Genomic DNA, 17931 nt, shown 5'->3' on the forward strand with positions numbered 1-17931 from the left:
AATTAGCTCAAATACTAGTGCGCTCGCTTAACATGTGAGAGGTAGCGGAATTGATGCCCAAATCGTCCATAAAATTCAACTAACAAGGGCCTTGACTTTTAAGGTCTGGGAAACAGATAAGCCTGGGGATAATGGGGAACTGGATTCAAATAGCAACCAAGGAGGGCCTTGACCTTTACAGTCTGGAAAACTGATGAGCATGAGGGTAACCTACACGACGCGGCAGATACTTTCATAAGCTTGCTGGGCAGACTGGATAGACTATTTGGTCCTTTTCTGACGTGCCCAGTCCGATGCATCAACACGTAGGTCTCCTGAGCGAGCCGGCAGCAGGAACAGCAGCAGAAGCAGCAGCATTTGAATGACATCCTGTCCTGCTGCCGCTGGGCCAGTCTTGCAAGAAGATCGGTGCTCCTCTCGTGAGATTGGCCCCACAGCAGCAGGAGATGACGTCATTCAAATGCTGCTGCTGTTCCTGCTGCCGGCTCGCATGAGAGATCTGGGTGTTGATGCAGGGGTTTGGTTACCTCTGCCCAATCCGATAAATAAATCTGAGCTGGCCCGGCTCCTTAAACGGCTCCTATGCCATGGGCAATCTGCCCGCCTTTTCTGTGGCCGCTTTGCTGCTCCTGCCTCCTGCTCACGTGGAAAGGAGGGGGAAAGGAGTCCTGACTGTAATAAACTCCACCAGGGAGGGGGAGGAGGAGGAAGAGCTTGGGGAGGGCTTAAGAGGCTGGAAGTGACTGGGTGAGAAGGTGGGGGGAAGGGTAAAGGGAACGGGCAGGAAGAAAGCGGGGAAAGCATGGGAAGGGAGGAAAGAGCCTCTACAGGAAGGGAGAGGGGATGAAGGGGAAAAAGGATGGGGAAGAACTGAGGCAGTGTGAGAAGGGGGAATATCTCGAGGGAGGGGAAGGGGATGAAACATGAGAGAAAGAGCAAGATAGTGAGGGGAAAGGGGTGTAACAGCTGAGTTAGTCAGGCTGCGGGTTATCCATCAGACCCCATCCTGTCCACTGCTAGCCTAAGCAGAAAAGAGGCTGCGGGCTGCCAGCGGACCCCATCTCACCAGGACCCAAAGTGGAGTGGAGGCCACCTTGTTATCCCGACCCGACGGAGACCAAAGTGAAGAGGTGGGCCTTAGGCTGCCGGGGGAGCAAGTGGAAGAAAAGAAGGTGAAGCCCTTGTGTATGAGGGGGCATGTGTGTGTGTGTGTGTGTGTGTATGAGAGGGAGCGTTTATGTCTGTGTGTTTGAGAAAGAGGGAGTGAGTGTATGTGTGAGACATGAGCATATGCAAGAGGTAGTATGAATGTGTGGGGGTGTGGAAGAGAGAAAATGCATGTATCTATGGGAATGTATGTGTGAGAGGGAACAATTTATATGAGTTTTTAATTATTGGATGTTTATTCTTCTGCTAGCTTGAAATATTTATTTTTGTTATTAATTTGGTTTTACTGTTGTGATTGTTTTATGTTTGTTGATTTTATTGTTTGATGTTTTCTGATGAATGGAGATTCTATGTTTCCATTGTTGAACTGTATTCAGAGTCTGGCTTATTGCGTTTTCCAGTTCACTTTTTGTCTGCACATTTTTATTTATACATTATGGTCTCTGTTTTATTCTGTATTTGGTGAGGGTCTGTCTCTGTTCTGCATGTGTGAACAAGGTGAGGTATTCTGCTAGCATGTAGCTTCTGTGTAGGGATCTATAGCAGCCTGACTTGTTCTGTTTTCCTAATAGGAGGTGTATTGGTATTTTAGGATCTGGTGTAATATTTGCAGCATTTTTTCATAGGTAAGATTATTGTTTGAGTGCTGGCAGTTAGTGCAGATTTGGTATAGGAGATAATTTTTCACTCATGGCTTTGAGGGTCAAGCCCACATCCAGGACACATTACAACAGTCCTAATACCATAAGGGTATTCTTGCAGGATTTTCTGGTTGGTGCCACAGCAGTGCATGTAAATATAATGTACAGGTTGCTGTAGGTGATATTTTTATCTTAGAAGATTGCTCTGAATGTTCTTTTTAATGTAAAATCTGTTACTATAATTCATAATTTTTAAGTGTGTGTGTGTGTGTAGACAGCTGGGATTGGAGGGGGCGAGGGGGGACTTTAAAGCTCTCCTGGAGCATCTAATCCCCTTGCACTGGCCACGGGGTCCAAAGGAGAGGGGGTGGACCTGGGTAGGGAGGAGTCTTGGGTTTTAAAGTTTAGATTGCTGGAGGGAGATGAATGAACTGAGGGGGGGGGGAGGGGTGGGGGTGCAGCACAGTAATTGTTTGCAAAGGGCAGCAAAAAAGCTAGCGCCGGCGCAGCTGGGGGAGTTTTCTGTACACTCCCTCACAGGATGATCTGGGAAAGTGTAGACCAGTGAACTTGAGGTTGATGCTGGGCAAAATAGTAGAAGCCATTCTCGAGAACAGAATAACTGGTCGTTTGGAAAGACACGGCTTAATGGGGAAGAGCCAACACAGATTCAGCAAAAGGAAGCCTTGCCTTACAAATCTATTAGAATGTTTTTTGAAGGTGTAAATAGAGATGTAGATAAGGGTGAGTCAGCTGGTAAGGAGCATCTGCATTCTCAGAAGGCGTGGCCCTCTTGTGAGAATCCTCAGGAAATTTAAAAATCATGGCATAGGAGGTGATGTCCTATTGAGGGTTGGTAACTGGTTGAAAAGCTAGGAAGTAGAGGGTGGGGCTAAATGGTCAGTTTAGAGGTGAATAGTGGCATGCTCCAGGTATCTATTCTGGGACATTGACATACATGATCTAGAAAAGGGAGGCACGAGTGAGGTGGTCAACTTTGCAGAAGACACAAAATTATTAAATGCTGTAAAAACATAAGTGGACTGTGAAGAACTGCATAAGGTCCTTCTCAAACTAGGGAACTGTGCCTCCAAATGGCAGATGAAATTTAATGAGGACAAGTGTAAAGTGATGAACAGAGAAGGGCAACCAAAATGATAAAGGGGATGGAACAGCTCCCCTATGAGGAAAGGCTGAAGAGGTTAGGGCTGTTCAGCTTGGAGAAGAGAAGGCTGAGGAGGGATATGATAGAGGTCTTTAAAATAATGATTGGAGTGGAATGAGTAAACGTTAATCAGTTTACTCTTTTGAAAAGTACAAAGACTAGAGGACGCACAATGAAGTTACTGGGTAAAACATTTAAAACCAATAAGATAATTTTTTTGTATTCAATGCATTATTAAGCTCTGGAATTCATTGCCAGAGGATGTGGTGAAAGTTTTTAGTGTAGCTGCATTTAGAAAAGGTTTGGATGAGCTACTGAAGGAAAAGTCCATAAACCATTATTAAGGTGGTGTCGCAGATATCCATTGCTTATCCCTGGGATAAGCAGCTTGGAATCTATCTACCCCTTGGGATCCTGCCAGGTACTTGTGACCTGCATTGGCCACTGTTGGAAACAGGATACTGGGCTTGATGGTCCATTGGTCTGATCCAGTATGGCAAGTCTTTTGTTTTTATAACCCTAACTATAGATACATAATGTTAGATTTCTTATTAGGAGTTACTGTGCCGGAAAAGTATCTTAGAGTCACAGTAGACAATATGTAGAAATCCTCAGCTCAGTGTGCAGCAGTGGTCAAAAAAGCAAATAGAATGTTAGAAATTATTTGGAGAGGAATGGAGAACAAAACAGAGACTATCATAATGCCTCTGTATCAAGCCATGATGCAGTTTAATGTGCAGTTCTGCTCTGCTGGGCTCGATGGACCTTTGGTCTGATCAACATGGCACATCTTATGTTCACAGCAGATAGAACATTTTCCAAATGTCCAAGCTGAATATTAGAAATGCATTGATTTATTTGTTTGTGTAACTGCACAGTTGGAGGAGGAGGGAACTGAGAAGGGAGGGGGTAGTTAAGGAATGGGTAAAGGTGTTTGACGTAAAATAAATAATTTGCTATCTTTTGCTGACGTTTGGAAACATTCTTATAGAAGGTTGTGTTTTTTTAATACACTTTAAATTCTAATTTATGAAAAAAAAGAAATGCATAATACGATTTGCAGGCCTATATTGTGGCTGCAGTACAAGTGATGATGACATCATAGTATAATACTACTTAAGTTCCAGCTTAACTGTGCTGCAGTTAAGTAGTAAAGAAGATATTGGAGTGAAATTCCTTTAGTGTATTGGGTTCATACAAATTGCTTTAGCCAATATGGATATGGTAGGAAATTTCCAAGAAACTGTTTTTTTCTGAAAACAGGGCAGCATGTCCCCTTTTCTTAGGGACAGTCGGGTGTGATATTGGCATGGTCATCTTTGACATGTTCCCATAGAGATCATCACACAGACTACAGCCTGCCAAGCATTAGTGTCAGACCACAGGCATTACCAACAAAACTGAACCTCGCACAGCATCTGCGGGACCTTCTTAGATTCTCAAGTTTTACCATCGCAACGTCGAAGCAGCCATGATGGATGGGTTACAGGATTCACTAACAAGAAAAAACAAGAAAAAAACATTGCAGTCAGAATGATTCCCTTAATGGACACTAAGCATCACAAATCAGGCATAAACATGGCAAGCAAGTAGAGTTGCCAACTGGCTCCAGATTTTTATGACAGGTTGATCCAGTCCTTACAGGTACTTACAATCTTGCTTTTCTTAGACACTGCAATAGGGAAATCAGAATAAATCCCAGCATGCAATAGGATAAAACCAGGACTGGATCAACCTGTTCTGAAAATCTGGAGCCAGTTGGCAAACCTATAAGCAAGCTCCCAACTCCAAATGTTATCAAAATCAAAAGTTACAGAGAGGCATTATGGGAGATTAATCCCTTAGTCACAAAACATCACTCAGGGTTTAGCAATATCAAAATGGCTCGTACTGGTCACCTGTGGGATCGTATGGGTATCTACTGTCTTGTAACAAAACACCTTGAGCCTTCCAAGCTGCCAAGATCAAAGCAATGTCTATTAGCAACTCCTCCCCTCTTCATAGTCACTGTTAGATGGTACACATTAAAGGCCTATATTACTGGTATTTCACTTCCAGTCCTCAAGGGCCACAAACGGATCAGGTTTCCACGATAGCCCTAATGAATATGCACAAAATAGATTTGCATGCAGTTAAGGCAGTGTGCATGTAAATCTATCTGATACATATTCATTAGGGCTATCCTGAAAAGCAGACCCAATTGTGGCCCTCAAGGATGGGACTTTCAGTAGCCTAAAAATAAGACCATAATTTCAGTATACGCATAACTGTGTACACACACAGGAAAGAGGTGTTCCAGTGAGGGAGGGGGAAGGGGGAGACTCTTTGGCGTATGTTATGAGTAATGCATGTAACCCAAAATGTTAACTTGGCATCACATATAGAAGCGGCATGTATGTAACATGCATATAATACCCCACCTTGAGTGCAGGTGCAGATCTGCAGTTGCACACACTTCTGAACATTTAACAGTGTCCATCTTGGTAGATTTTGATAGCTGCTGGGTCTAAAGTCTCTATTTTCAGAAGGCATACAGCCCAGGGTATTAAAGGGGCTCAGAGAGGTTCTTCCAGCTCCACCAGTGAAGCTGTTCATTCAGTCTTTGAAGACTGGAGTGGCTTCAGATGACTCAAGATAGGCAGACATTGCTCCTCTTCCTACAAGTGGGAGTAGGGATGAGGATGCCGGTAGCGGTGTGTAAATTAATGGGAAGGATAGTAGAGTATCTTGAATCCAACAGGTTACAGGATCTAAGGCAGCATGACTTTACCAGAGGAAGATCATTCATGTGAAATAATTCTGATCAGTTTTTGATTGGATGAGCGCCGCATGTGGTATATTTAGACCTGTTGATCGTGTCCCACACAGGAGGCTCATTAATAAAAGGCGAAGCCTGGGGATGGACCCTCAGATGGTAGACTGGGTTAGAAACTGGCTGAGTGATAGATGACAGAGAGTGGTGGTAATGGTAAGCAATGTTCACTCAAAGGAAAGGGGGTTATCAGTGGAATTCTTCAGTGATCTGGCTGATATTTTTATGTGTGGTATTGCAGAGGGGCTAGTAGGGAAGACTTCTCTATTTGCAGCTGATGCAAAGGTCTGCACAAGGATGGACACTCCTAAGTGAGTAGAAAAATGAGGAATTAATCATGGGGGGGGGGGTCCTGTCAGATAAATTTGATTGATTATTTTAATTGGATGACTAGAGAATTGGATCAAGGAAGAGCGCTCAATGTGATTTACTTGGATTTCAGCAAAGCTTTTAATATTGTCCTACAAAGAAGGCTCATGAACAAAATGAGAAACTTGGGAGTGAGCACCAAGGTGGAGGATTGGATTCTGAAGAGAAAACGGTGGAGGAGTAGGTTCTGAAGAGAGAATGGTGTTAAGTGGCGTGCCACAGCAATCAATTTTGGGACTGGTTCTATTCAATATCTTTGTGAGCAAAATTGCGGAAGGGATAGAAGGTAAAGTTTGTCAATTTGCAGATGATACTAAGAGCTGCAACAGTGGACACATCTGAAGGACTAGAGAGAATAAAAAGTGATTTAAGAAAGAGTTGTCAAGGATTTGGCAGCTGGGATTCATTGCCAGGAAGTGCAGAGTACTGCATCTGGGTGCAGTAATCTAAAAGAGCTGTATGTGATGGGGGGGTGAAAGACTGATGTATACGGACCAAGAGAGGGATCTTGGGATGATAGTGTTTGCCTGATCTGAAGGCAGTGAAGCAATGTGACAAGGTAATAGCTAAAGCCAGAAGAATTCTGGGCTGCAAAGAGAGAGGAATAACCAGTAAGAAAAAGGAGGTGATGATGATACCCTTGTACAGGTCCTTGGTGAGGCCTCACCTGGAGTACTGTGTTCAGTTCTGGAGCCCGTATCTCAAAAAGGATAGAGACAGGATGGGGGCGGTCCAGAGAAGGGCAACCAAAGTGATGCAAGGTCAGTATCAGAAGACATAGGAGGAGAAGCTGAAGGATCTGAATATGTATACCCTGGAAGAGAGGAGTTGCAGACCTTCAGATTCCTGAAAGGTTTTAATGATGCACAAACTTCAAACCTTTTCCATTGGAAAGGAAACCATAGGTTGTGCCAAGTCCACCTCAGTCCAAGGGTCTTCGCCCAGAACATTTTCCTGGTAGTGTCTAACTTCATTTTCCTGTCGATAGCAGGCTGATTTAGCCATGCTGTATGGGAGCGTGTCGTGACCCTCGTAGGCGGAGCTTCCCTCAGTTAGTCACAGAGTTTTTGAACTCTGTGCAGCTGTGCGGTGTGTTCCCGCGCGAATCAGCCATCTCTTCCTCAGTCTATTTTTTTCCGCGAGCTGAATGCACATGAGCTTTTTTCTCTCTCAGTGATTTTTTCAAATTTTGATTTTTTCGAGTTTTCCCCCGTTAATATGGCACCGAAACCATCCAGTTTTAAATATTGCCAATGCGGAAAGATTATGTCCCTCATGGATGGACATAATTATTGTTATATTTGCCTCGGGCCTGATCAAGACCAGAGATCTTGTTGTGATTGTGGATGGATGTCCCCCCAAGTGAGCCGACATTGCGCAGAGCGAATTGACAGGCTGAGATCATCGTGCTCTTATGCCCCGATGCCATCGGCGCAGTCTTCACCCGGCCGGGTGAAGACACCATCCTCATCTCATCAAAAAAGGGCCTCCTCCCTGGGACCACAGGAGAAGCCACAACTTTTGCCATCAACTGGGCCCAGGTACTCTTTTCCTATAGAGCCCAAGAAATCTCACCAGGGGTCGAGAATAGCTCCCACTGTTTCCAAACAAGAGCCTTCTGCGTCATCCAGGGCACAGGGACCTGTCCCTGGAGCTTCGCGGCCTACGATGCCATTCACATCAAAGCACACAGCGCACGATCGACGCTCAAAACACGCGACGCATGCGCCGTCTATGGCGCCATCGAAGCATGTTGAACCGTCTACGATGCCCACGAAGCCGCCGGTGCTATCCATGATGCCTTTGAAGCACACTGCGCCGTCCACGACGCCATCAAAGCATGCAGCACTATCCACAATGCCATCCAGACATGCTGCACCATCTATGACGCCATTGAAGCACATTGCACCGTCTACGGCACCTTGGAGAGGCATACAGTGCACTCTCCGACACTATCAACGCATGCGGACCCTACGACGCACGTACCTTCCAAAAAGCATAAAATGAAGACACATCATTCAACAGAACCTCACATTCGACAGTCAAAGAAGATACACAAACACCATGGGCATAAAGAAAAACCAGATACATCATCTGTACATTCTGGCTGCTCGTCTCATTCCCAAGCAACCCTTACAGATGTGGATGTAGAGTTTTTCTCGGACCCCCCTTCTCCTTCATCTAGAGCGAGCTCCAACAGTGCAGTCTCCATATATTCCAACATGTCTTTCATCTCAAAAGGAAAAGCCATTCGCCAGCCTTGCATGCACCTTCTTCTAAAAAATTAAAACCTTTACCTACTAGTCCTCCAGCAAAACAGACTGCAGGACTTCATTCTCAAGGCATTCTGCCTACCTGCCCGTTTTCCAAAAGAAGCCAAACAATGATGCCACGAGGCACATTAGCATCAAAGGCTATGTCTAAAATATCTCAGGCGTTATCTACCTTTTTTGAAGATATAGAATCCATGGAAGGACCAGATTATCCACCACAGGATTCTTCACCACCATCTTCTCCTACAGAGAAAGTTCCTACCCCTCCAACAGGAGAGGATATTCCTGAGTTTCCCGGCCTGGATCACCCTTATAGCCCGGAATCGCCAATTACATCGGTCTCGTCTCCCTCTTCTCCATGGGCATGCCGTCCAAACCCACTGGACACATTACCAGAACCCTACTCTCCACTGGAGGATCTCTCCTACTCTAAATTTATTGAGAAGGTGGGAGCACTCCTCAATGTGGAGACTGGGAAAGTATCTGACCCCCATACAGAGACACTCGATATACTAAAAATTTTTGATATGCCACATGAGCCTACTGCTGTCGTGTTCTCCGTGAGGAGTTAGCAATCTGTCATGATCCGCTATGCTTGGTGGGAGGAGTAATCAGATAGGGGTGTCAATCTGATGTATTCCGTAGGCGGACTTAGCAATCTGTTGTTATAGACTGCCGGAGATAGTAGTAAGTGGATCCTTGGGCTGGTGGCAGATGACCACGCCCCCGGGGGAGATCCCGAGAGGGACCACCGGCTAGGCTTAGAGTATGGAGACAGACACACACTAGTTCTTTTATTAAACAGGTCTTGAAACCACCAGAAGTTCAGTAGTGAGTTGAAGTGCCCGGTAGGGCTGAAGTCCCTCAGATCCTGTAACAGCGATCCCTGGATGGCTGAGCTGTTGAGAAACTGTAGACAGTGAGTAGGCAGGGTATGCAGAGTTCATGAACAGAACTAGATGACAACACTCACAAATTGGTCTCAGGGAGCTCAGGAGCTGGAAAGGATAGGCCCTCGAGGAGCGAGTACCTGGTTCCAGGGAAAGCTCTGAGAGAGTGATGGTAGCTCACAATGATGTAGTTAATGATGACTTCCAGGCAGAAGAGAATCAGCAGATAGTCAGGAACGAGGGCCCTCGAGGAGTGAGTACCGATTCCTGTCTGTAACCTGAAAGGTAAAGAGAGAGAACGAGGCCCCCGAGGAGCGGGTACCTCTGGTAAGTCTGAGGAGGCAGAATAGCTTAGGCAGGGAACCCAATCTGAACCTTAGCCCTAACCTTTGCTAACTCAACTAGAAGCGATAACAGAGACCTTTAAATATCGGAAGCGGTTGATGTCATCTCAGGGGGACGCCCCTGAGGTTCGCGCCCTTGCTGGTACTTCACTCGGAGCGCGCACGCGCGCGCGTCCTAGGCATCAGGCAACATGGCGGATCTGCAGCGTCCAGCCAGCCCAGGGATGCTGGAGAGAGACAGCAGGGAGACGCCGCGGCAGCCAGCCGTCCTTCAGACCTGGTGGGAGTCACCACAGAGGTAAAGAGGGCGGAGTGAAGACGTCGGGCAGCCACGGTCGCAACAACTGTGTTACCACCACATGCAGTTCTACAAGGCGTTCTGGAAAAAATGTGGGAAGCTCCCTTTTCCACACCTTCCACATCTAGAAAAACAGACTTAAAATTCCGTATGCGGAACTTACCGGTATATAACTCAGCTCAGCTTCCTCATAACTCAATTGTTGTTGAATCTGCGATGTCCAAGGCAAAGCGTCCCAAATTGCACGTCAACATGCCACCAGGGAAAGACAACAAATATATGGAGAGTTTGGTAGGAAGTCTTATCATGCTGCGATGCTATCATCGAAAATAAGTACTCATCAGTTCTATATCACTCAGTACTTATTTGAGTCTCTACAAAAGTTATGACTACTCTGCCTCGCAGAAGACAATTCATTGCCGCAACCCTTCACAGATATAGAAGAAGGATTGCATCATTTGCTACGTTCCATTTATGAAAACTTTGAAACATCTGCAAGGACCTCGTCGGCAGCAATTGTGGCTTGTCGAATAGCTTGGCTGCGAGCTAGCGCCATACGGGATGATGTCCATGAAGAGCTGGCAGATATTCCCTGCAAAGCTCAAAATCTATTCGGAGACCAATTTGCAGAGTCTATTTCAAAGTTAAAAGAACAGAACTTAGCGGTACCCTCTTTAACTTCACCATCTGATTACCATTCTTCATCAAAAAGATATAAAAAAGATATAACCCCTCGTATTGATGTAGAGCGTACCCAAGAGGTCAATTCTGTCCTTATCCTCCATTCAGAACACAACCATTCACACCATCAAGATCTTCTTCACAACCTTTGCTTCTGTGTCAACCTTCACGACAACAGCGCCCTTCTAAACAGGCCACAGCGCCCCCACAGAAGCAGCCTCTGGCTTTTTGAAAGCTGTGACGCCATCCTCACCGCTTCCAGTTGGGGGACGCCTACAATTCTTCAGCAAGCATTGGGAATCTATCACTTCAGATCATTCAAATCATAAAGGAAGGTTACCAATTGAATTTTCTAACCAATCCCCCTTTGCCACATATATCACCTCTTCACAGCTTCCAACATCAGATATCATCATTAAAAACGGAGGTCTCAGAACTCCTTCTAAACGAATCCATTCAGCTCCTTCCAACTCATAAAATGGATCAAGGATTCTATTCCAATACTTCCTTATCCCCAAAAAATCAGGAGGACTTCGGCCCATTCTCGATCTTCGAGACCTCAACAAACATATCTAAAAAGAGAAATTCAAAATGACCTCTCTCAAAAACATACTTCCTCTCCTACAACGGAATGATTGGATGTGTTCCATCGACCTGAAGGATGCATACTTGCACATTCCCATGCACCCATCCTCCTGGCAATTTCCCGTGTTTCGAGTTCAGAACACTCATTACTAGTACAAGGTCCTACTGCTTGGCTTTTCCTCGGCACCCAGAGCATTCACGAAGTGCCTATCGGTGGTGGTGGCTCATCTCAGACAACAGTCAATCCAAATCTTTCCTTACCTGGACGACTGGCTTCTATACCTTCAAACCCGACTACGCTCAAGACCCATACGACCCACCACATTACAATGTCTCCACGATTCAGGATTCATCATCAATTACGAGAAATAACATCTCCAACCCACACAATTACTGCAGTTTATTGGAGCAGTGATACACACCGTACACAACAGAGCTTACCTACCTCGGGACAGGTCTCTCACCCTGTTGGCTCCCCCCCTGTTGGGGGGAGCAAGACAGCCCGGTAATGTTTGCTCTCCAGCAATTTAAAGATACAGCTGGGAGCCGCAGGCCCTTCCATTGCTTTTACTTTTAATACAGACAGACAGCGCCACTTACCTGGGTATCTTTTAAAGATATCCAGATAAGTAACAAGTTATCCAGCCACAGAAGGCTGTATAACTTTAGATCTGCTCTAAAGCAGATCGAAAGTTATCCGGCTGACCTAACTAGATATACCGATATTCGACAGGTTAGCCGGATATCTCAGCCCCTTCCTGGAACACCCCTGGAGCTCCTCTTTGTTATTCAGCTAAATTCTAGCCAGGTAACTGCTTATCCAGTTATAACCTAGCCGGATAAATGGCTGAATATGCTACATTTGCTATTTAAATGGATAACTTTTGAGTTATCCATCTAAATAGATTTTGAATATGGACCCCATAACCTATGTGTATGGGCCGGCCCCGTGGATCAGTGACAGTGTTCTGCACTGCCATGTGGACGGTCCCGGGTTCCATTCCCCACATTGAGTCTTCCGCTGTCTGGGTCAGCTTGGGCCAAAGAAACCGTGGAGACTAAAGCAGTTGGTGGTCGTCACTCCAGAAGGACGCCTAGTGGCCAGATTCCAGGCCCATGATTGCAAGCTTTGCAGAGGCAGTCCTGGTGCACGGGTCCTGACCAAGGACTCTTACTGCACTGACCAGACGAGCTGTATCAGGGGCTTATAAAACAGGGGAGAAAACCCCCCGAGTTATTGTGAATGTGGACTGGCAGCAGCAGGATTCCAGCCCTGGTGCTTCCAACTGAGCTGGAAACTCAAAGGGCTGCTTGAAAACTGTTGGGTTAAAAACATCCAAACCTATGCACATTATTTTGTAATCCTACCTAAAGCACGCCCCTGGGAGCACCTCCCCTCAATCCAGCTAAGACCCCCCCATGCTTGTTTGCAGCAGGACCCAGGGAGGCAGTTTCCAGATAGTCAATGTACCGGGTTGATGAGAACTGCCCTCCAGGGCGCCCTAGAGGAGATCTGAGAGGGGCGTTCCAGCAGCTGAAAGGTAGCAAGAAAGCACAAGAAGCAAGTAGGTTTCTCACTGAAGTGTAACATGAAAGCTAACAATAATACTGTACAGAGCCCACATCCTCACAGTTGCCTTGACAATGACAGCCCTCCTGCTTTTCCAGCGTCTTCCTGCAATTTTAACCGTCTGGAAGAGAAACTTCAAACGCTCCCTCATCTTAAACACGTTTCTCTGTCAAACCACTTTACAATTTTTTTTTGTTTTCATCCTTCCCCCACCCTCCTTCACGTACAGGAAAAGCAAAGCAACCCAAGAAAGTGAGAGAAGAGAGAAAGGCAAGAAGAACGGAGGAGGAGAGGAGATCCCACAATGTTCTCACTCTTCCTTCTCACCGTATTGTAAAAAAAAAAGGCCCCAGCTTGATCAGGATGTACGCACATCTCATCTTTTATTTATTTATTTAAACATTTTTATATACCGGTATTAGTTGTAGACATCATACCGGTTTACATAGAACGAATCAAGTTTGGAAATTACATTATAACGGGAAAGGCAAACTGGGAGAGGGGTAACAAGAGGCAGTTAAGAAGAAGAGATTGACAAGAGATTAACTAAACAACTGGGTCCTCAATGTGAGGAACGCTGAAGCACCATGTGGTGATGCATAATTTGACATGTTTGTGGGCCGTCTATTCTGGGTAAGCTTGTTTAAATAGGAAAGTTTTTAATTTCTTTTTGAATTTAATCGCACATGGTTCCAGGCGGAGGTTGGGCGGTAGGGTATTCCAGAGAGAGGGTCCTGCGATCGAGAGGGCACGGTCACGTGCAGAGGAGAGATGGGCTATTTTAAGTGAGGGCACGAGGAGGGTGCCTTTGTTGGTGGTTCTGGTAGGTCGAGTGGACTGGGGAGCAGTGAAGGGAAGGTCTAACCATTTGGAGTTGTGGGTGTGAATGAGAAACTGCCCTGTTGTCAGTTTCTCCATCAATGACAGATCTCAGACACCCCCCCCCCCCCCCCCCGAGAGCCAGCGCACCAAACTGTGCATGGCGATGCCACCCCCGGGTCCCGTGGAAGATCGGTGCCAAAACTGATTCCTCCAACACTATTCCAAAGAACTGGGAAACGTCTGATGTGACTTAAGCTGCAGTAAGACACCGGTGGCAAAGAGCTTGATATCCATTTTGTAATAGGGCTGATGATATGAAAAATCCACTGCCCCTTCTCCCTCCGTAGCCTTCCAGTGATCTTCAGTCCACACACACATACAGGCACACATACATAACAGCTCCGTCTCCCACTTTCTTCTCTGTTTCTGCTCAGTCTTTGAATTATGGCTTTGTAAATGACACAGTTTAGACATCAATCCTTTCATGGAATTACACTGGAGACATATTTTTCTAGAGGCTTTCAAGCACTAGATATTTCATCCGTGACATCCTTTCTGTTCAGAAAATGGGCAATCTGGAGGCACGCAAAGTAGCCTGAATCAGGCAAACCGTACGCATCTTTTAATGCTCGGAAAGTCTACCACTGAAGCAAGCACGGTTTTAATGCGGCGGACGTTCTAGAGCGAGAGGTCATGAGGTGAGACACAGAAGCGGCATCAGGAGATATTTCTTCACAGAGAGAGAGGGTGAGGGATGCACAGAACGGCCCCCTGGAAGAAGTGGGAGAGGCGCAAACGGTAAGCGTGGGAGAGGCACGGAGAATTCTTACTTTCAAGGATGCAAGGGTGAAGCCTGAGGCTGGGCAGGCCCTGTGTTACTGCGTCGGTGCGCAGGCTAGCTGGGCCCTGCCATCAGTGTCTCTGTTTCTAGGAATATCTGAAACATTCTCCCCAGTGCAGCTTCTCCAATTGCACATCCCCTGGTTCTAAAGGGATTTTAAGCTCCTGCCTCCCCAGGATCACAAGGGCTTAAGATTTCCCAGAATTGTGCTAGCATGAGAGAAATGAGCTGCAGTGAGCAGGTGCAGAACAACCTTCCCCAGGGCTGCTGCAAGTGTAATAGGCACCCTAGGCAAGCCGCAGCCATGCAATTCCCTCCCCCCCCCCCCCCCAACAAGAGTTTGATAATTAAACTCAGTAATCGTGATGACCCCCACCCCCTCCTCTCCCAGAACAATCCTGTAAAAACATGCAACTGGACATCATGCTTTTAAATATTAATCTTTGTATGGTAGCTATATAGAGTATAAATATGTTTCAGAAATACAGTCAAACTGGTTGCTGAATGTGCTTTGTGAAAAAATAATCAAGAAATAAATACAGTCATAAATTAAAAGAAATCCATGCTGCACTGGCTGCAGGAGATGGCTGGCTGGGCTGAACTTTCTACTCACCATGTAAAAAATTTCTAGTTCTGTTACCTCGGTAACAGTGACACAAACTCTTTCAATTACCAGATACTTTGTGAAGTAAAAAAAGTCACTCAAAATCTATATAACAATACAAACCTATCATACGAAAACAACACTAATTGCCAAAACTAAAACAGCAATAACCCTATCTATGAAAAGGCAGCACTGCAAATATTGCACCAGGCCGTATAACACCAACACAGCTACTACTGTTACACATGTATATAGTGCTACAAGGTTTATGTAGTGCTGTACAGATACACAGAATGAGAGAAAAGCCTTAGTAAATCAGGTCCTAAGTTTGTACCTGAGGATGGAGGGTGAAGTGACTTACCCAAGGTCACAAGGAGCATCAGCAGAATTTGAACCTTGGCTTCCCTAGTTCTCAGCCTGCTGCTATCTGGCAATCTGGGAAGTAACACAAAACCCTGCAAAAAAACACACTCAGTGCTTTTGTAGCACACCTCCTATTGGGAAAACAGAACACACCAGCTACAGATCCACACACAGAAGCTACCCATTAACAGAATATCACACAGCACAGAACACAGACAGATCCTCACCAAATGCAGACTTGGGTAGCTCAAACTAGAAGTAGAAATCCGCAAACAACTGAACTCTTCTTTGCTCTGTTATCCATTCCAGCCTCACCCCTCCCCTCCTGTTCCCTCCAGCTGCCTGGGAGGGGAGGGGAAGTAGGAAATAACCAGAGGGGAGGGGCTGTATTAGAGAGCAGAGTAGATCTTCTCTACTTATCTGCTCCTGCCTCATCTCCTGGGAGCAAAACTGAAAGCTCAGGCCCTGTTGCACTTGTAGACACAAACAGGCCGATACAGTACACTGCGCTCGGCGGAGCGCACTGTTAGCCCACGATTGGCTGCATGTTTTCGACGCGCTATTTTTACCACTTATACAGTAAGGGGTAATAGCGTGGCGAAAAAACTCGCGGCCAACCCCCCTGAAACTAATAGCACCCGCAACATGCAAATGCACGTTGATGGGCCTATTAGTTATTCCTGCGCGATACAGAAAGTAAAATGTGCAGCCAAGCCGCACATTTTACTTTCAGAAATTAACGCCTGCCCAAAGGCTGGCGTTAATTTCTGCCGGCACCAGGGAAGTGTACAGAAAAGCAGAAAAAACTGCTTTTCTGTACACCCACCGACAATATCATGGCGATATTAAGTCGGAGGCCCCAAAATTTAAAAAAAAAATCAAAAATTAAAAAAATAATAATTTTAAATCGGCTCGCAGCCCGTGGGTCAGAAGACAGACGCTCAATTATGCCGGTGTCCGTTTTCCAAACCCGTGGCTGGCAGTGGGCTCAAGAACCGACGCCGGTAAAATAGAGCGTCGGCTGTCAAACCCGCTGACAGCCGCCGCTCCTTTTACCGCGGGCCCTCATTTGCATACTGGATCGCGCGCCCAGGAGAGTGGCCTGGGCGCGCATTGGGAGAACGGGCGCTCGCCTCGGAGCGCCGGCTCTCCCGCAAATTTTACTGTATCGGCCGGATAGTGAGTCAATCCACTTAAAAAACCAAACAAACAAACTATAAAACCTAAGCCATGGTGAAAAGCAGTATTTGGTGTGGCTGTTTGTGCACACAAAAGATGTGAGACTTAAGTGATTAAAAGCACTGATGGCTCTGTGAGTTTGTGAGGCTGTTTTGCTGTCACTCCTGCTGTTCTTTGCCCTCCCCCAGAAAAGGATGGCCCAAGGCAGCTGCTTATTCTGCCTAAGGTTAGGCCAGCCCTGATCTTCCCTGCTAGTGTTAAGTCTCCATAGGTGCTGACACAGCAAACTAGATGTAAATACAATGTGACATATTTTACAGAAGCTTCTGAATCTACAGTGTCTCCCACGTGCAGGGTTTAACACACACCCCAAGTACTGTGCGCTCTGCTTCTCAGAGCGGGTTTCAGGATTTAAGACTTTATTTCCCGAGTCACCGCCTTTGTGCACCCTGAAGGAAGGATTCTGCCGGCTTTTTAATATGCCAGCAAGTGCCTGAGCTTTGCAAAGAGCTGCAGATATCAAATGTAAAGATTAACACTTTCAGGCTTAAAAGTAGAATTGGTCTGGCTAGTGAAAGGGTGAATAAATACCCTGCAGTCTTTAGTGCCATCCGACCTGAGCAGTAAAAAGCATTTCCTCCTCTCCTGTGACATTTCAGCACGTTAAACTGGACGCACAACAGATGTGCAATGAACCCCTACCCCTAAGAGCTTACAGTCTAAGGGGGAAACACAAGGCAATAACTTCATTCTACCATGGGCCACAGCAAGGGTCAGTGACTGACCCAGGGCTTAGAAGTCTGGTTTCCAGTCCGTTCTGCTAACCACTAGGCTACTCCTTGCAGCCCCACCCATCCCATTGCCAGCATCTGCTCTGGAAGATTTTAAGACTCTGCGTGGACTGCAGTTTTCAGTTCTTCCAGTTTGCACTACGACTGTAATGAGAGCTGCACTGGGGCAGCTGAGCAAACCCTGACTGCTCCTATTAAAAACCACTTCAGGTGAGCCTGCTCGTATTCAGAGTAAAAGAAAGAAAAGCTAAACTGGTGTATAATAGGAATTACAAATATTCCCGTCAATGAAATTCCCATTACCAAGAGGGGGTCAATATTCTATTTTACTTAGTTATCTTTAGTTGGATACTCAACTACACTTACCAAGCTAATTTTGCAGCTTGACCAGAGTTAAACAGGCCAGTTCCCTTTCTCTCCTCCCCCCCCAGCATGGCTACCCTCTGTCATCCTCTCACCTTCCCTCGCTCACCTTAAGAACGTAGTAACATAAGACTCGCCATGCTGGGTCAGACTAAAAGTCCCTCCAGCCCACT

General features: G+C 46.1%; 1 long non-coding RNA gene across 1 annotated transcript in view; it reads right to left on the bottom strand.

The window, feature by feature from the left end:
• Positions 1 to 3367: 3367 nt before the first annotated feature.
• LOC115094332 overlaps positions 3368 to 17931 on the bottom strand; it is a 124457-nt gene continuing 109893 nt past the window's right edge. Inside the window, exon 3 of the long non-coding RNA XR_003857529.1 lies at positions 3368 to 4468. This is a non-coding gene — a long non-coding RNA (uncharacterized LOC115094332). The remainder of the gene's footprint in view (positions 4469 to 17931) is intronic.

Source organism: Rhinatrema bivittatum, chromosome 6 (genome assembly GCF_901001135.1).
Source record: "Rhinatrema bivittatum chromosome 6, aRhiBiv1.1, whole genome shotgun sequence".
NCBI lineage: Eukaryota > Metazoa > Chordata > Amphibia > Gymnophiona > Rhinatrematidae > Rhinatrema > Rhinatrema bivittatum.